Raw genomic sequence first — 18,582 nt, 5'->3', positions numbered from 1 at the left:
ACGGGCCCAGCCGCTCCGCGGCATGTGGGATCCTCCCAGACCGGGGCACGAACCCGTGTCCCCTGCATTGGCAGGTAGACTCTCAACCACTGCGCCACCAGGGAAGCCCCCAAGCAATTCTTTTTTTATTTTTTTTAACTTCTTTAATTTATTTATTTTGGCCTGCTATGGGTCTTCGTTGCTGCGCCCGGGCTTTCTCTAGTTGCGGCGAGAGGTGGCTTCTCTTGTTGCGGAGCAGGGGCTCTAGGCTCGCGGGCATCAGTAGTTGCACCACCCTGGCTCAGTAGTTGTGGCTCGCGGGCTCTGGAGTGCAGGCTCAATAGTTGTGGCGCACGGGCTTACTTGCACCGCGGCATGTGGGATCTTCCCGGACCAGGGCTCGAACCCCTGTCCCCTCCGTTGGCAGGCGGATTCTTAACCACTGCGCCACCAGGGAAGCCCCCAAGCAATTCTTTAAAAACATAGAAAACGAACACAAGCTTATAAAATCTCTGCCCAGTCGCCACACAGGAGGCGTGCCGTCTAGCATCAAACTACAGGCTCAACAAAGGGTAGGAAGACTGGCGAAGAACCCCATCTCAGGCGGGAAGCCGCCAGGATCCCCGGGCGAGCTAGGCCGGCGCTGGGGCAGCGTGGCACGCGGCGGGAGCTGCCCTGTCACTACCCCCGGGGCACCGGCGGACCAAACGCGGGGACACGCGGGCTCCCACCGGGAAAGGACGCCGGCAGCGCCGGTCCCAGCCTCGCCTCTCCATACCTGTCATAGAAGGGATGCTCCTCGCCGAAATCCCTTAGATGCTTCTGTTGCTTTTTAGTTAGGGAGTCGAGCAGCTGGCTCTGGCTCCGGCGCCGGCGCCGGCTCCCGCGTTTGCCCATGGGGAAGACGTCAAGTCAGCCAACCTCCAAGAATCGCGTTTTTCACCTGGAAGTCGTCTCGTCAACCCACTCACGCGGGCTTGCCAACGGCGCTTTACGGCGGAAGCAGGGTGCCATAAAGCAGACCCGCTTTACGTCGCGCTTGTACAACAGGCGTGGCTGTGAGAATCAGCCTGCATAAACTGAGATGGTTGAATGCAGTGCCTTTCTATTATGCCATAATACAAATACCAACTAACATTTAAGGCTGCCGGTGCATCTCAACTCATCCTCACAACAGTAAACAAATAGGCCTTGTTAATAAGCCTGATATCGGAGATGAGAAAGCTGATGCTTACAAAAAGTTACATACACACTAGCAAGAGAGGAGATGGAAACCTAATTCTCTCTGATGCGACCACAGGCTTTTCCCACTAGGATCTGCCACGTGCGTGTGCTGTGTGAAGAATGAGGACGCAAGGCTGAGATTCCCGCCCTTACCCTACCCCCTCATTTTCTGAAAGTATTGCAAGGGCCCTTGGTAACACATCTGTTCTGGCATTTTTCATGTTATAAAAGCAAAAACACATCCAGAGAGGTAAAGTGACTTTCCTAAATCACCCGGAGAGTCGATGTTAGAGAAAGCAGTCAAACTCAATAAAGTGTCTCAAAACTGAATTGGGGCAAATTGGGATGGAAAACTTTTAAAGGGTAAGTAACTTTTCTATATCTGGGTCGTGGTGGTGGTTACACCTGGTATACAATTACCAAAATTAATCAAACTGTACCTTTGAAATTGGTACATTTTAATGCAAGTAAATAATAATCTCAATAAACAAAGAGGTCAAAACAGCGCAACTGGACTTAATACTCTAGAGACAGGCAGAGTGTGCAGGGATACTTAAAAACCACAGGATAGGGCTTCCCTGGTGGCGCAGTGGTTGAGAGTCCGCCTGCCGATGCAGGGGACGCAGATTCGTGCCCCAGGTCTGGGAAGGTCCCCCGTGCCGCGGAGCGGCTAAGCTCGTGAGCCATGGCCGCTGAGCCTGCGCGTCCGGAGCCTGTGCTCCGCAACGGGAGAGGCCACAACAGTGAGAGGCCTGCGTACCGAAAACAAATAAACAAACAAACAAAACATGAAAAAGTCTCCAAAGTCTTTTGGAGGTGGGCAGCATCAGTAGCGAATCGGCTGCTCCAGGAAGTCGTCGGAAAGGAAGATTTAATGTCCTTGTCACCCATACAGACATCACTGTGATTTCGCTGAAGTCCAAATCGGTTCACATAACCCCCTTGCTTGAAATCCTTTAAGGGTTCCTCACCTTACATGGGATTGGGCCTCAATGCCCCAACAAGGCATGCAAGGCCTTTAGTGGGCTGAATCCTCACCTGTCCGTCTCTCCAACCTCTCTACTCCCACCCACCCACCTCAGCAACAGGGTCCACAGACAGTTCTCCAAACACATCTTTCCACCTTGCTCATGCTATTCCCTCTCCCTGGAACCTTCTTTCCCAGGAAACCCTGACTCAGTGCATCCTCTGTGCAACTCCCCATGACCTTTCCTCTCTCCTCCACAGCAAGAGGAGCTTCTTTATCTTCTGGGTTCCTAAAACCCTTTGTAGACACCCTTCTAATCTAGCCCATGACAACATAATTATTTGTTAATTGCTTGTCTCCCCCAACTAGACTATGAGGTCTTTCAAGGGGAAAGCCTGAGGTCTGAGCTTTTTAAATCATTAATGCCTAACATTATGACAGGAACATGGTAACTGTTTAGAAAATGTTTGATAAATGAATGAAGGTTTGCCTGCTAAGCCTCTGCCAGAAAAATGTGAAAAACAGAATGTAGTTACACCAACATTCCACTAGAGAGAGGGAGGTAAAACTTTATCCCCTCTAGTGTAGCATTTTAGCCTTGTTCTCAGTCAGGTGAATATAATCTGATAAAATATTTCAGTTTTAGGCTAGGCCTAATATAAAACAACCTCTGATAAGCTTGAGGAAACATAATTATTACAGGTCACTCTATGCCAGGCTCTGGGTTTGACAATGGATAGTTCTTCTGGGTACAGATGAATAGAAAGTGTAGGCACTATATATAATAGTGTTTTGCATTTTCAAGTTATGTAGAGTGCATTGAAATACATTACAAAGCTTTTCTCTTTTCAGACATAATCTCGTTATCTAAAACATGTTCCACCTAGAAAACTCATTGCTCCTTACACAATAAACGCTGTGGAATCCGATGACTACCCAGCTCTCTAATTTCCTGTTGCCCTATATCCCTCATACCCTGTCTTGAACACACACACATGCTGTTCATGAAGTCAGCTGAAACAACTCATACAGCCTAAAATCTAGAATCTAGATTAATCTCAAGTTCAATACCGATGTTCAATGAGCGTGACAGGCTGACAAACGCTCAAAGGCAGCAGATGACCCTCCCCCACCGGCCCCCAACCCCCAGCAGCACCAAAACTCTGACTGAGCTGCTTCCTTAGCACCCAGCATCTATCAGTTTAGCATTTATCACAGTGTATCGTAAGAGTCTGCATACTTATCCATACTTGGATGAGGCTGAGGGCTCCTTGAAGAGGCTGGAATGGATCTTATTCTTTCCCCCAGCCTCAGCTACTAGCACAGCACCTGGCACGTGGTGTTTAGTACATTTTTTTTAATGAATAAACAAGCTCATTTCATTATACAGGTAGCGAGAGACTGATTTCTGCCAGCACGCTCAGGAAGAGGCTGGATGGCTTTGGGGTGTATACAGACATGTATGCTTACATGTGGTGGAGGAGACTGTCTGATTTGAGGCATCTAGGAGGAGACAGATGTGTGGGTGCACACACACCTTCCCCAGAATCTTCCCAAATCAGTAGCTGAGGTGTCGGAGCTTTCATAATTAGAGAGTCATACCTTTGGATTATTTATGGCTCCCTGTCAACATATCTTGAACACATGTGCCCTTGTTACCACTTATATTATCACATAAATTTCAAAACTCAAACTTCCCCAGCATCTGATCTGTATCCTCAAATTGTGCTCCTTCCCCACCTTCCCATTCCTGCTCTGTTGAGAATCTCAGATAGACTCCTGTTTACTTCCTGTGGTTTGTATTAGGACATAGTTTGTCTTTTCAAATACATCACTATATGTCAAATAAGCTCTTTCAAATCATGTACACCATAATACTTGCAAGGGATTAAAACACATCAATTTGTATAATTCCATGAGTTCATAATGATACTAAAAATTAAAAAAAAAACTTGATTGGTCAACCTGAGAAGATCCAGTGAATTGACTCCTTGTGTTGAAAATTAGTAAATGAAGGGAGAGAATCAAGCATTTCTTCTGCTTTTCCTATACAAACAGTACCACTGGGTAAGCAAAATTTAGGGGAAGGAAAAGCTTGCTTTCATAGAAATAGTCCAGCAAGTAAGTGAAGAAGAAATGATAGAATTAGAATATCACCTCATGAGAGAATTAGAATGTGACCTCTAATGAATTCACGAATTTAGACATTGACTACCAATGACTGGTAACATCACAAAATGAAAGACAACCAGACGGTATACGCCTCCTGATGGAAGTCTAAAATATCAGCTATAATGAAATCTGATCAAAGTTCTAAATCCCACAATGTATTCGCGAGAGACACAGAGAACAGCAGAACATGTTCAACTAACAGTGTAAAAAAAAAAAAAAAAGACATTTATGAGACAATCAGAAATCTGAATACTGACTGGTTACATGATGATATTAAATAATTGTTATCATCTTTTTTTTTTTAGGTGAAATAGTGCCATTGTAGCTATGTTAAAGAAAGAACCCTTATCTTTTAGATATTTAGAAATAAATATTTACAGATAAAATAATACAATGTCTGGGATTTGCTTCAAAAATAATACAGGGGGGGGAGTTAGGGGTAGTGGGTGGGCATACCTTGCATTGAAGCCGAGGGATGGGAACATGGGAGTGTATTATACTGTTTTGTCTACTTTTGTATATACTTGAAATTTTCCAAAGAAAAAGTTTTTAATAAAGAAAAACTAACACTTTTCTGAATATTCTGACCATCTTGTCTTAAGGGACAGCCACCCCCCTCCCACCCCTTGAGATCGTTATCCTAGGGAGTCTCCCCGAATTGAAAATACCCAAGTAACATTAATTCATCAGCCTCTCTTTACAAACTAGTATAAAAGATTATTTCCTGGATTGTTTTTACCCCTGAAAATACTGAGTCCCTGAGGGCAAAGGGCAAAGAAAACCCTGCAGGAGGGAAAAGGAAGGGCTGAGCGTGAGAAGAAGAAAGGGAAGAACAAATTTTGCCTTTATTACAATTTTCCCAGGGCCTTCACTAGTTGGCACATGCATCTTCTTTGTGTGGGTTTTACTAAGAGAACTTTCACTGGAGGCATGAAAAATATGTTTCAATTCCGAACTCTCAGGTTAAAATTTCACAAAGCATCCCCTTTTATGTTGTCAAAGGCTAATATAAATATTTTCAGAAGCGGGCTCAGTGAGCCAATGATGAGAGCACTTGGGTGGAGCTAGGGCACAGTTGTGTCTGAACCTGGGAACAGTCTAGACCTGTCCATAGGACTACAATGACATGGAAAGCAGGAGAGAGTAAAGAGTCACATCAAGTGCTCAAGAGTATAGCTTTTTATAGCAGATCTCTGGAAGAACACCAAGAAACTGGTTGCCTCTGGGGAGGGAAGCTGGGGCACTTGGAATAGGGTGGGAGGAGAAAAAACATTGTATGACTTTATTGTCATAGCCAGGTTATACTGTGGATGGTGCCTTAGAATGTATGATGACATTTGCAAACAGCCTTTTGTTTACGTAAGTGACTGTACTTTTTATCTTGAAATGAGACAGAAGACACATGTCTGTTTGTTTCTGGGTTCCTTGGCTGGGCCATCTGCTGGCACTACCTGCTGTTTGCATATTTTCTTGATACTCCCTCCCCTTGCCTCCGTACGCCACCCTAAGCTCCCAGAATCTAATTAGGAGTAGATGGTCCCCAGAACGACAAAACTAGGATTTTAAGAGTTGTAGTGCGACTTCTATAGGTGTGACATGGTATTGGACAAAGCTCCAATTCTCTCACAGACACTCCTCTAAGAGCAGAGGCAGTGAACACTATCTTTGATGGCTCCTATTTTACCTTAAATATTCAGGTGAATTCTGTGGTTTATGATTGACATTGTAAGTTACTATTAGAAAAAAAGTGTCTCTGTGTTTATCCTGTGGTTTTTGTTTTGTTTGTTTGTTTTCGGTACGCGGGCCTCTCACTGTTGTGGCCTCTCCCGTTGCGGAGCGGAGCACAGGCTCCGGACGCGCAGGCTCAGTGGCCATGGCTCACGGGCCCAGCCGCTTCGCGGCACGTGGGACCTTCCCAGACCTGGGGCACGAACCTGCGTCCCCTGCATCGGCAGGCGGACTCTCAGCCACTGCGCCACCAGGGAAGCCCTATCCTGTGGTTTTTAAGTATCCCTGCACACTCTGCCTGTCTCTAGAGTATTAAGTCCAGTTGCGCTGTTTTGACCTGTTTATTGAGATTATTATTTACTTGCATTAAAATGTACCAATTTCAAAGGTACAGTTTGATTAATTTTGGTAATTGTATACCAGGTGTAACCACCACCACGACCCAGATATAGAAAAGTTACTTACCCTTTAAAAGTTTTCCATCCCAATTTGCCCCAATTCAGTTTTGAGACACTTTATTGAGTTTGACTGCTTTCTCTAACATCGACTCTCCGGGTGATTTAGGAAAGTCACTTTACCTCTCTGGATGTGTTTTTGCTTTTATAACATGAAAAATGCCAGAACAGATGTGTTACCAAGGGCCCTTGCAATACTTTCAGAAAATGAGGGGGTAGGGTAAGGGCGGGAATCTCAGCCTTGCGTCCTCATTCTTCACACAGCACACGCATGTGGCAGATCCTAGTGGGAAAAGCCTGTGGTCGCATCAGAGAGAATTAGGTTTCCATCTCCTCTCTTGCTAGTGTGTGTGTAACCTTTTGTAAGCATCAGCTTTCTCATCTCCGATATCAGGCTTATTAACAAGGCCTATTTGTTTACTGTTGTGAGGATGAGTTGAGATGCACCGGCAGCCTTAAATGTTAGTTGGTATTTGTATTATGGCATAATAGAAAGGCACTGCATTCAACCATCTCAGTTACTACACGTTTATGCAGGCTGATTCTCACAGCCAAAACAGACGCACAAAGTACACCCACCCATTTACCCACCTGGGGAAGCTCGAAGCCTCCCTGCCTGCCTGCCTTACGGGGCTCAGAGAAAAGCTGCGCATGCGTGCGCGTGCTTCCAAAGAGCCTCGCTCGGGGGCGGAATGGGAAACAGGAAGTTCTAACGCCTGTCGTACAAGCGCGGCGTAAAGCGGGTCTGCTTTACGGCACCCTGCTTCCGCCGTAAAGCGCCGTTGGCAAGCCCGCGTGAGTGGGTTGACGAGACGACTTCCAGGTGAAAAACGCGATTCTTGGAGGTTGGCTGACTTGACGTCTTCCCCATGGGCAAACGCGGGAGCCGGCGCCGGCGCCGGAGCCAGAGCCAGCTGCTCGACTCCCTAACTAAAAAGCAGAAGAAGCATCTAAGGGATTTCGGCGAGGAGCATCCCTTCTATGACAGGTATGGAGAGGCAAGGCTGGGACCGGCCCTGCCGGCGTCCTTTCCCGGTGGGAGCCCGCGTGTCCCCGCGTTTGGTCCGCCGGTGCCCCGGGGGTAGTGACAGGGCAGCTCCCGCCGCGTGCCACGCTGCCCCAGCGCCGGCCTAGCTCGCCCGGGGATCCTGGCGGCTTCCCGCCTGAGATGGGGTTCTTCGCCGGTCTTCCTACCCTTTGTTGAGCCTGTAGTTTGATGCTAGACGGCACGCCTCCTGTGTGGCGACTGGGCAGAGATTTTATAAGCTTGTGTTCGTTTTATATGTTTTTTTTTTTAATTTTTATTTATTTATTCATGGCTATGTTGGGTCTTCGTTTCTGTGCGAGGGCTTTCTCTAGTTGCGGCAAGTGGGGGCCACTCCTCATCGCGGTGCGCGGGCCTCTCACTATCGCGGCCTCTCTTGTTGCGGAGCACAGGCTCAGTAATTGTGGCTCACGGGGCCAGTTGCTCCGCGGCATGTGGGATCCTCCCAGACCAGGGCTCGAACCCGTGTGCCCTGCATTGGCAGGCAGACTCTCAACCACTGCGCCACCAGGGGAGCCCCGTTTTATATGTTTTTAAAGAATTGCTTGGGGGCTTCCCTGGTGGTGCAGTGGTTAAGAATCCGCCTGCCAACGGAGGGGACAGGGGTTCGAGCCCTGGTCCGGGAAGATCCCACATGCCGCGGTGCAAGTAAGCCCGTGCGCCACAACTATTGAGGCTGCACTCCAGAGCCCGCGAGCCACAACTACTGAGCCAGGGTGGTGCAACTACTGATGCCCGCGAGCCTAGAGCCCCTGCTCCGCAACAAGAGAAGCCACCTCTCGCCGCAACTAGAGAAAGCCCGGGCGCAGCAACGAAGACCCATAGCAGGCAAAAATAAATAAATTAAATAAGTTTAAAAAAATGAAAAAAAAATTGCTTGGGACCCTCGACATCACCTATCTATTCAATGACCATGAGGAAACTAATGTTTGGGTAGTTGTGGGTTCCTCTCTAAGTGTCCAGACTCTCAGTTATGATCTTAGTGCTCAACCCACCCCTTTGGGCTGCTTTATCAACAGTTAGAGGGATAGTCTACTTAAGAAACTTGCTAGAAAAGGTGAACCCCGAGGGCTTTTATTTGCCAAAATTTCCCATCTTTTGGATGAGAGCCTGTTACTGTGTGACTGTAGTATTTGTCATGTGGTCTTGTTAGACTTTTTCATTCGTCTCTTATTATCTATTTGGCATATCCTTCCAAAACCTGTCCAAATGCATATGGAGTTTTTACTTGACAATAGATATAATGTATTTATAACGGTATAGTCTGCCACGTTCATTTAAAGTTGTATCATTAGACTTTTCCTAATTGCTACATACTAGTAGTTAAAGTTTAACATTGCCTGTTTCTTCTCAGGGTTTCCAGAAAGGAAGCAAAACCACAGACTTGTCAACTGGTAATGCTTTATACCTTCTTTATGATAGTAGATTCTGGACTGTTACTTCTAAGATTATATATGGTACTAAAGTTTGGCTACATTTCCACTCTCTTTGATTTTAGATGTAAGCTATATTTTAGTAATATTGCTTAGTTTTAAGTGCAGATGTCTGTTAAAATGCCATTGTGATAACTAATATCGTATAAAGTATGAAACTGTCCTGAGAGATTAGCCTGTTAGAACCTGTTAAGGAGGCTTACCAGAGGGCTCTTGGTGAATCCTCAGAGGGAATGTCATGTTTGCTTAACATAAAATAGAGTGCAAAATCATCAAAGGTCTTATTTCATTACCACAGACTCAGAAATAAAGTACACTTTTTTGTTGTAAGTTTTCCTGTTGCTCCTTTAAAGGTGCCAAATGTCTGACACATAGGTTAGATCGCCTTATAACCTAAAGCTCCATGTGTTTAGTTTGCTGTCTTCCCATGTGGAACATGAGCAGTTCAAAGAAGAGGAAGCGCTTCTAGAATCATAGCTAGATTAGCTGTTTTAAACAAATTTGGTGCTAGGTCTGGTTGAATAGATAGGGTTGCATATTTGCAGAAAAGCTAGTTTTTATTTAGAAAAGTCTGAACTTGGTTCCACTGTGGGCCTGATGATAGTCGTGGGGTAGCAACAAGAACAGTATAAGTTTTGTTTTTAAAATCCCCATTTTCCTTTTAGTCAGAGAGTTTATAGATACTTCAAGTTCTGAAAGTGAAGCATAGAGTGAACCAGAACAAGTTTCTGGTTACAACAGACTACTTGCCACATTAAAGGATGTCTCCAAGGAAGATGAGGAGGAGGAAGAGGAAGAAGACAGTGTTCTAGATGAGACAGAAATGAATCTTGAAGATGGCGATAGTGACGTCATTGTGGAGGAAGAGATGGCAGTAGAGTCCACTGACATGCAGAAGAGTAAGTGTCTTTGATGTGGGTTTATCCTCTTTGCAGGGACCACAGACAGATTGCCCCAGGGGCAGGGTGCCTTGTACCACAGAGCTGGGTGAAAGCACATGGATTCAAAGCAGAGGTTCTTAACATTGTTGGGCTCTGTGATATCTTCAAGAATCTGATGAAAACACAGGATCCTGTGGCCATAAAAATGCAGAAATGACATTTTTGCTTATGATTTCCAGGATTTCATCAATCCTACTTCAAATTCCCCTGATTGGGAGGAAAGGGAACATAATTCTGTTTTTGTAATGGTCTCAATTTATGAAAGAGATTATTGTTCCTGCCTTAGAGGAACCAAGTTGAATGGAAGATAGACATAAAATATACAAAACTTTTCAAGCATCAAATCTGAATGGAACCGATAAATATAAGGTGTTAAAGAGATGCACAGTGGTCACATGCTGCCAGGGTGAATGAGGGGAGGCTTCAGAGAAGAGCTGGGACTGAAAGCTTAAAGGAACTCTGTCTCACTCAGACGTCTAGGGGACTATTTTTTTAAAAATTATTATTAATTTATTTATTTTTGGCTGCATTGTGTCTTTGTTGCAGTGCGCCGGCTTCTCACTGTGGTGGCTTCTCTTGTTGTGGAGCATGGGCTCTAGGCACGTGGGCTTCGGTAGTTGTGGCACACGGGCTCAGTAGTTGTGGCTCACGGGCTGTAGAGCACAGGCTCTGTAGTTGTGGCGCACGGGCTTAGTTGCTCGGCGGCATGTGGGATCTCCCCAGACTAGGGCTTGAAACCACGTCCCCTGCATTAGCAGGCGAATTCTTAACCACTGTGACACCAGGGAAGTCCCCATAGGTGACTTTTAATTTAACTTTAAAATCAACTTTATTGAAGTATGAATTACATTCAACAAGGTGTACCCATTTTAAGCATGTAATTTGATAAGTTTTGACAAATGTGTATATCTATATTGTCATCGCCAAAGTCAAGATACAGAACACTTCCAATACCTGCAAAAAGTTCCTTCTTGTCCTTTTACAGTCAGTTTCCCAGGCCTGGCATCAGGCAACCACTGACATGCTTTCTTTCACTATGTATTAGTGTTTCCTATTCTAGAAATTCATATGAATGGAAGCATACAATAAGTACCCTGTTGCACGTGGCTTCTTTGGCTCCTCATGTTGTTGTGACTCATCCGTGTAGCTCATATTAGTAATTCATTTCTTTTTATTACTGGAATAGTAGTCCATTGTCTGCATATATCTGGGTAACTTTTTATATTCTATTATCTTAATGCCTACTTGCCTTACTGTATTTTTTTCTATACTTTAAGGTGTCACACACCATTCTTAGTATTTTCATTCATCACTTGTACTCGGATACAAAAATCATTGCCTCAGACTTAGGGATTGTTTTAATTTTGTTGGTTTTCCAGTTTTCTTTCATGTTTTAGGTTTTTAAAAATGAAAAGTTTGGCTTTTTAAATTATAAAAGTAATATATATTTACTGTAAAAATTTAAGAGGGTAATATAGTTAACGTATATCTCCTCCACCCTGGGATGAACACCTTTAACATTTTATAGAACCTTCCAGAGTACTTTTTTATGGATATATGAGTGAATATATATTTGTGTGTACGTGCATAATGGCCTCATACACTTCTGTAAGTTACTTTTTTCTTTAATAATATAACGTGTGTAACTGTGGGTTACTGCCGCTAGAACCCTGGTGTCCAAACTCCCAGGCCAAATCTCCTTCTACTACATTACACTACCATGGGGAGGTTTAAAAAAGAAAGGGAAAGTATGAAGGGTGATTTTTCCATAAATTAAATCCACTTGAAAAGGCGCATTTGGAGAGTCAGAGAGTACTGATATTGTTAGAAAGAAGAAAGGTTTAAAAGCTGGTTAAATCTCATTTTTAAAAAATCCATATGTACCACATTGTAAAAAAGAGAAGGAAGACGGCATTCATGATTACTGGGCTGGCAGGGTAGGGGACAGTTGCATGCTGGGGGTGGCTCTCGTACTGGCTCTTCCACTCTTCACACTTGTGCTCGGCCAGGGCCAGGGACCGCTGAGGGAGATCAGAGGAGAGGGTGGTGCCTTGGGGGTTCCAGGGGGTTGTGCAGCTGGCTCCCTTGCCACCCAGACTGCCCCAGGGTTCCCAGCCCCAAGGATTATGGAGCATCCCCACACCTGTTTGCTCTGCAGTTGCTGTCCTGCACGCATTTTCTCCTCCAGCACTTTCTGCGGTGTCTCCTTGGCCTTCTGCTCATAGCTGTTTTTCTGGTCTTCCATCTGTAAAAGCAACTTATTCATTCCCCAAGAAGTGTATTTCTGTAAATTTGAGGCAATTCAACAAATACACGTTGACCTACTGTGTGCTAAAGCCTGAGCAGGGATACAGAAATGAAAAGAAATTGGTCCTTGCCCACAGGGCAGAGATGTCAGTAATCTGGTGGACCTTCTTCCAGGCTGGAGGCAGGCAGGGAGAGTCCCTCAGGTGATGTGAGAGGTGAGTGGGGATAAAAAACTGCCCTGGGCATGCTGGGCATTCTCCCCTAGGCCTTCCACAGGCATTTGAAATCCGACATTTCCAAAGGGAAATCATCTTTCTAAACCTGCTCCTAGCTCAGTGGTCAGCATCACCCCCCACCCAGTCTCCCAAACCCTAAACCAGGGAATCATCCTTGATTTCTCTCTCACCTTCTTCAAGGAATCAGTTCCTCATCAAGCTTTCTCACGTCAGCGTCTTTAACGGCTCGTTCATTACCTGTATCCTCTATCCCTACCGCCACCTCCTTAGTTCAGACCCTAGTGACACTATTATATGGATTATATAGAGACTATGTGTTATCTTCATGCCTTGCCTCCCTTCAAACCCTTTTCAGTCCTGCAGCTAGAGGGTTCTTTCTAAAACTTACATCTGATCCCATCACAACCTGCTTACATCTCTCAGTGGTTCTCAGTGTTCTAAGAATCAGGTCCAAACTCCTTGGCATGGTTCCTACTTACAAGCCCAGACTTTGATCTCATGCTGCCTCCACGCAAGCTGAACTGCTTGTAGGTCCCCTAAGCACTGTGCTTTTCAGCCTCTGCCTTTGCCCATAAAGCTTCTTCTGCTTAGAGTATCGTGACCCACGCTTCTCACCTGGTTAACTTCTACCCATGTTCAAGATTCAGCCCTAGAATCATAAATTCTGATAAACTTGGCCAACCATACCTACCCCCCGACTCTTTATGGATTAGGCAGTTTTACTGGTGTTCACATAGTATCTGTATTTCTGATCTATTGAATCATCTGTCTCCTTTAAGGGATTGTAAACTCCTTTGAGACAGGGAGCATTTTTATTTTTGTATTTTTTGTGTTTTATTTATTTATTTATTTATTTATTTATTTTTTATTAGCTTCTGCTTTATAACAAAGTGAATCAGTTATACATATACGTCTGTTCCCACATCCCTTCCCTCATGCATCTCCCTCCCTCCCACCCTCCCCATCCCACCCCTCCAGGCGGTCACAAAGCACAGAGCTGATCTCCCTGTGCTCTGCGGCTGCTTCCCACTATCTATCTACCTTACATTTGGTAGTGTATATATGTCCATGCCTCTCTTTCGCTTTGTCACAGCTTACCCTTCCCCCTCCCCACATCCTCAAGTCCATTCTCAAGTAGGTCTGTGTCTTTATTCCCGTTTTACCCCTAGGTTCTTCATGACATTTTTTTTTTAATTCCATATATATGTGTTAGCATACGGTATTTGTCTTTCTCTTTCTGACTTACTTCACACCGTATGACAGACTCTAGGTCTCTCCACCTCATTACAAATAGCTCAGTTTCGTTTCTTTTTATGGCTGAGTAATATTCTATTGTATATATGTGCCACATCTTCTTTATCCATTCATCCGATGATGGACACTTAGGTTCTTTCCATCTCCGGGCTATTGTGAATAGAGCTGCAATGAACATTTTGGTACATGTCTCTTTTTGAATTATGGTTTTCTCAGGGTATATGCCCAGTAGTGGGATTGCTGGGTCATATGGTAGTTCTATTTGTAGTTTTTTAAGGAACCTCCATACTGTTCTCCATAGTGGCTGTACCAATTCACATTCCCACCAGCAGTGCAAGAGGGTTCCCTTTTCTCCACACCCTCTCCAGCATTTATTGTTTCTAGATTTCTTGATGATGGCCATTCTGATTGGTGTGAGATGATATCTCATTGTAGTTTTGATTTGCATTTCTCTAATGATTAATGATGCTGAGCATTCTTTCATGTGTTTGTTGGCAGTCTGTATATCTTCTGTGGAGAAATGCCTATTTAAGTCTTCTGCCCATTTTTGGATTGGGTTGTTTGTTTTTTTGCTATTGAGCTGCATGAGCTGTTTATAAATTTTGGAGATTAATCCTTTGTCAGTTGCTTCATTTGCAAATATTTTCTCCCATTCTGAGGGTTGCCTTTTGGTCTTGTTTATGGTTTCCTTTGCTGTGCAAAAGCTTTGAAGTTTCATTAGGTCCCATTTGTTTATCTTTGTTTTTATTTCCATTTCTCTAGGAGGTGGGTCCAAAAGGATCTTGCTGTGATTTATGTCATAGAGTGTTCTGCCTATGTTTTCCTCTAAGAGTTTGATAGTTTCTGGCCTTACATTTAGGTCTTTAATCCATTTTGAGCTTCTTTTTGTGTATGGTGTTAGGGAATGATCTAATCTCATACTTCTACATGTCCTGGTCCAGTTTTCCCAGCACCACTTATTGAAGAGGCTTTCCTTTCTCCACTGTACATTCCTGCCTCCTTTATCAAAGATAAGTTGACCATATGTGCGTGGGTTTATCTCTGGGCTTTCTATCCTGTTCCATTGATCTATCTTTCTGTTTTTGTGCCAGTACCACACTGTCTTGATTACTGTAGCTTTGTAGTATAGTCTGAAGAGGGAGCATTTTTTAAAAAATAAAATTATTTTTGTAGGCTTGGGGATCTGAACAATATTCAGTAAAGTCAAGTTTTAAAAATTAATACATTTGTATTTTTAGAATTTCTCCTGGCTTCAAGGTCAAAAAGAAAAAGACACAAAAGCAGCTTTGCAAATTCACTGGGGGTCTTGCCTTTCCAGTGCTTTTCATTTTTATGCCCTGTGATTTTTGGGAAAGCAGGAGCCTTTTACTGTCGATTCTGGGTTACCCAACTGGGTAAGAGATAGTCTAGATAATGCAAATTTAGAGTTCAATATCAAATCATTTCCATTTAGCTTTGGAGTCATCTGAAAATTTGGATTTAAATGTTGAGTGGGTCTTATGTTCTTGGAATTGTCATTAGAAACCAGATACAGGAGTTACTGGTTGAGATCATACATGGTTATGTCCAGGTTATTGGACTTAACCATGCTGGTCACTGACCAGCTTTATCCCCCATTGAAAACGAGTAGACTGGCATTCTGGATTATATGTCAGTCTCTTATGAGGTTGGTTGGCATTACTGAAAAAATAAAAGTTGTGGATCCGCAAACCCATAGACTATATAGGCTATGTTCCCCTGCAGAATTCTAACTACATGGCCACCTTATCTTCCTAACATCAAGTGGGAGCAGTCTGGCCGGTCCATCTTGTTCTCTTGATCTTGAGTCCTCTGCCAAAGACCTCCCCCTTTTCTGCACCAGCACATACGTCACAGCCCTGAAGAAAGTGTAGACATCTGAGATACGTTAACAGTGGGGGAGGGCTGATATCCCGTGAACAGACACATAAATGCCTGTTAGACCTGGAAATTGAAAACCAGAGAGGCGGGGCCCCACTGGTTTTGGCCCAGGCCACCAGCCCCTGGTGTTCCCAGCAAAATGTTCCCAATGTGGGAGTTTGAGGAAGCAGGGAAAGGCAGGTGGTGTGAGTTTATTAGGACTTGAGGCCCTCAGCCTCGCACTGAGGCCAGCTGAACCCCCAGAGCGTGCTTCCTGCCCTCCTGTGGGCTGCTACTCCTAAAGGTACTTGGTTTCAACGGTTATTTGTGCATCAGATTAAAGACTGAAGGGAGAGGGAACTGCAAGCCTAAATTCTTCATATCATACGCCACCTCCCTTTCTCTTCTTATTATATAAGCAATTCATGTGAAAAACAAATAAGGCAAACAAAACAAAACAAAATTACCTGAAATCTTGCTATCCAAAAGTTACCATTAGTATTTTGGTGTATACTTGTTCCAGATTTTTCTTTATTTTCAACCCTTCATTAAGGCCATTGTAGTGTTGACAGATGATGCTGGCACAAGCACTTGAGATGAGGCTCCTCTTTTTAAAATACTGTATTTGCATTTGGTTTAATTTCTCTCGGGCCCTGCCTTGCCTGGTCCCCAGCGTGGTGTTTTCTGCTGCAGTCTCTGTAAATTGGAGTTGGGGTGATGGGGCGGTCAGGCAGGGCTGTGTGTATCTGTGTCTGTACGAGGGAGGGCGGGCACACTTTCCAGTGTTTCTGGGCAACAAGCAGGCACTCACTGCAGTTTCCTATGCCTCAGGCCTGGGCTGTGGAGACAGGGGAAGTACCAGGAAGGGGTGGACGACCCCGACCCAGCTAAATGGAAGGCCCAGCTCCGCTGTGCGTCAACAAGAGCAGGGAATTCAACCTGATGTACGACGGCACCAAGGAGGTGCCCATGAACCCAGTGAAGATATATCAAGTGTGTGACATCCCCCAGCCCCAGGGCTCTATCATTAACCCAGGTGAGGCCCCAGCTGCTGGGGAGAAGGTGGACAGTGTGCCAGGTTCTGGGCTGGACCCTTAAAGCGATAGTCGACTTGAAAGTCGCCTCGCTTACAAAGTTAAAGACTGGTAAATAAAGCAAGAAATGCTGTCCCTAGAAAGAACCCAGAGAACAAAAGATATAAACTCAGCACAGTCTTCCTGCCCACCCAGTGGAACAGTAAAGCATTAGAAAGAAGAGGGGGTATTGAGTTCTATAAAAAATAACTTCTCTTGGGACTCAACACTGAGAAGAGAGGCCAGGTAGTTTAGAAGAAGGAGGGCTTAAAACTTAGAAGGTCTGAGTTATAAACCTCGGTCTTTCCATTTCACTACTTGTGGGACATTGAAACAAGTCATTCAACGTTTTGAGCCTCAGCTTTTTCCACTATAAAATCTGGGTTCTCATCTTTCCTGCGTATTTCAAAGGCTGTTCTAAGAATCAATTGCCATGACATCATGAAGGCTATTAAGTTCTCTTTATAAATGATGGGTAAGTGATCATTTAATTTGTATGGTATTTTTCCTAGGAGAATACCACCTGATCCCTATATTTACTCAATGTTTAGCCAGTTCCGACTAAGAGCCAGATAATTTAGACTTGACCTCCAGTGAATCTAGTGAGGCTCTGCCATGAGGGAAGGGTCTGTCTTCACAGTAAGCTTATAAAGGAGAGAAGCTGTGCTCCTTGGGTCCTTAGAAGGGATGCGAATGTGTAGAAAGGGGTTTAGAGTAGGAATTAAAAGATTTCTAGGAGAAGGGAGCAGGGTCTGCAGCTCCTGGATAGGGGAGGGGATGAGAGCTTGCACTGGGGCTCCGTAGGAGGAGCTGGGAGTGGGGTGAACACCCTTGGTTCCCACTCTTTGGCATTGAGGGTGCACACTGAACCCAAGGAACCTCTGTGCTGGCAGTGCCTAGCTTGAACAGTGGGTCAGCTGCAGGGATGACAGTGCAACGTGAGCGCCTCACTTTTGACCTTTGTGTGTGTGTGTGTGTGTTTCTCGGGTAGGATCCACTGGATCTGCTCCTTGGGATGAGAAAGATAATGATGTGGATGAAGAAGATGAGGAAGATGAGCTGGACCAGTCACAGCACCACGTTCCCATCCAGGACACCTTCCCCTTCCTGAACATCAATGGTGAGTGGGGTGGGGGGTGGGACCGAGGCATGGAGAGGATGTAAGGGGCTTTGATTTTGCAAGCGTTGACACCATATCCACCATTGCACTGGGAGCAGCGACCAGGCCCTGGGGCCAGGCTGCCAGTCTGTTAGCAAGTCGGAGTCATAGGCAAAGGAACTCCGTAGGCATAGTTATCCCAGTGGGGTGGCTTCTAGGCAGAGAGAGCATCTTCTGAATCTTATGTGATAATTCAGAGAAATTAAAAAATGAAATTCATTCTCAATCCCGCATACAAATACACAAGCTGTTACAAATTTTGCTGATTTCCTTCAGGCCAAGTGCAGGGATCCTTTTCGTGAATTGTAGGCAAACTCTTCTGCTATTTCCCTCGGTACAAATTTTCTGTCACTGCCTTAACAGCCTCTGCTAAGGCTGTATCGTGGGAAACTTGTGGCTCTACAGCTGTTAATACTAGGCTCTGATAAAATTTCTCTATGAGAGACTTTTATCTTTTTTAAATTAATTAATTAATTAATTAATTTTTTGTGGTACGCGGGCCTCTCACTGTTGTGGCCTCTCCCATTGCGGAGCACAGGCTCCGGACACGCAGGCTCGGCGGCCGTGGCTCACGGGCCCAGCCGCTCCGCGGCATGTGGGATCTTCCCGGACCGGGGCACGAACCCGTGTCCCCTGCATCGGCAGGTGGACTCTCAACCACTGCGCCACCAGGGAAGCCCTATCTTCTTTTTAAATTGACTCTATGAATTCGGCTTCCCAGGAAAGATGCGTTTAGAGGTTGGAGGGTCCCTGTGAGACAGAGCAGGTGCTGCACCTCCCATTGCACGTTC

The sequence above is a fragment of the Mesoplodon mirus genome (genome assembly GCF_964341445.2).
Source record: "Mesoplodon mirus genome assembly, chromosome: 7".
Taxonomy (NCBI): Eukaryota; Metazoa; Chordata; class Mammalia; order Artiodactyla; family Ziphiidae; genus Mesoplodon; species Mesoplodon mirus.
The sequence above is the reverse complement of the archived record's forward strand: the minus strand, read 5'-3'. Positions refer to the sequence as shown.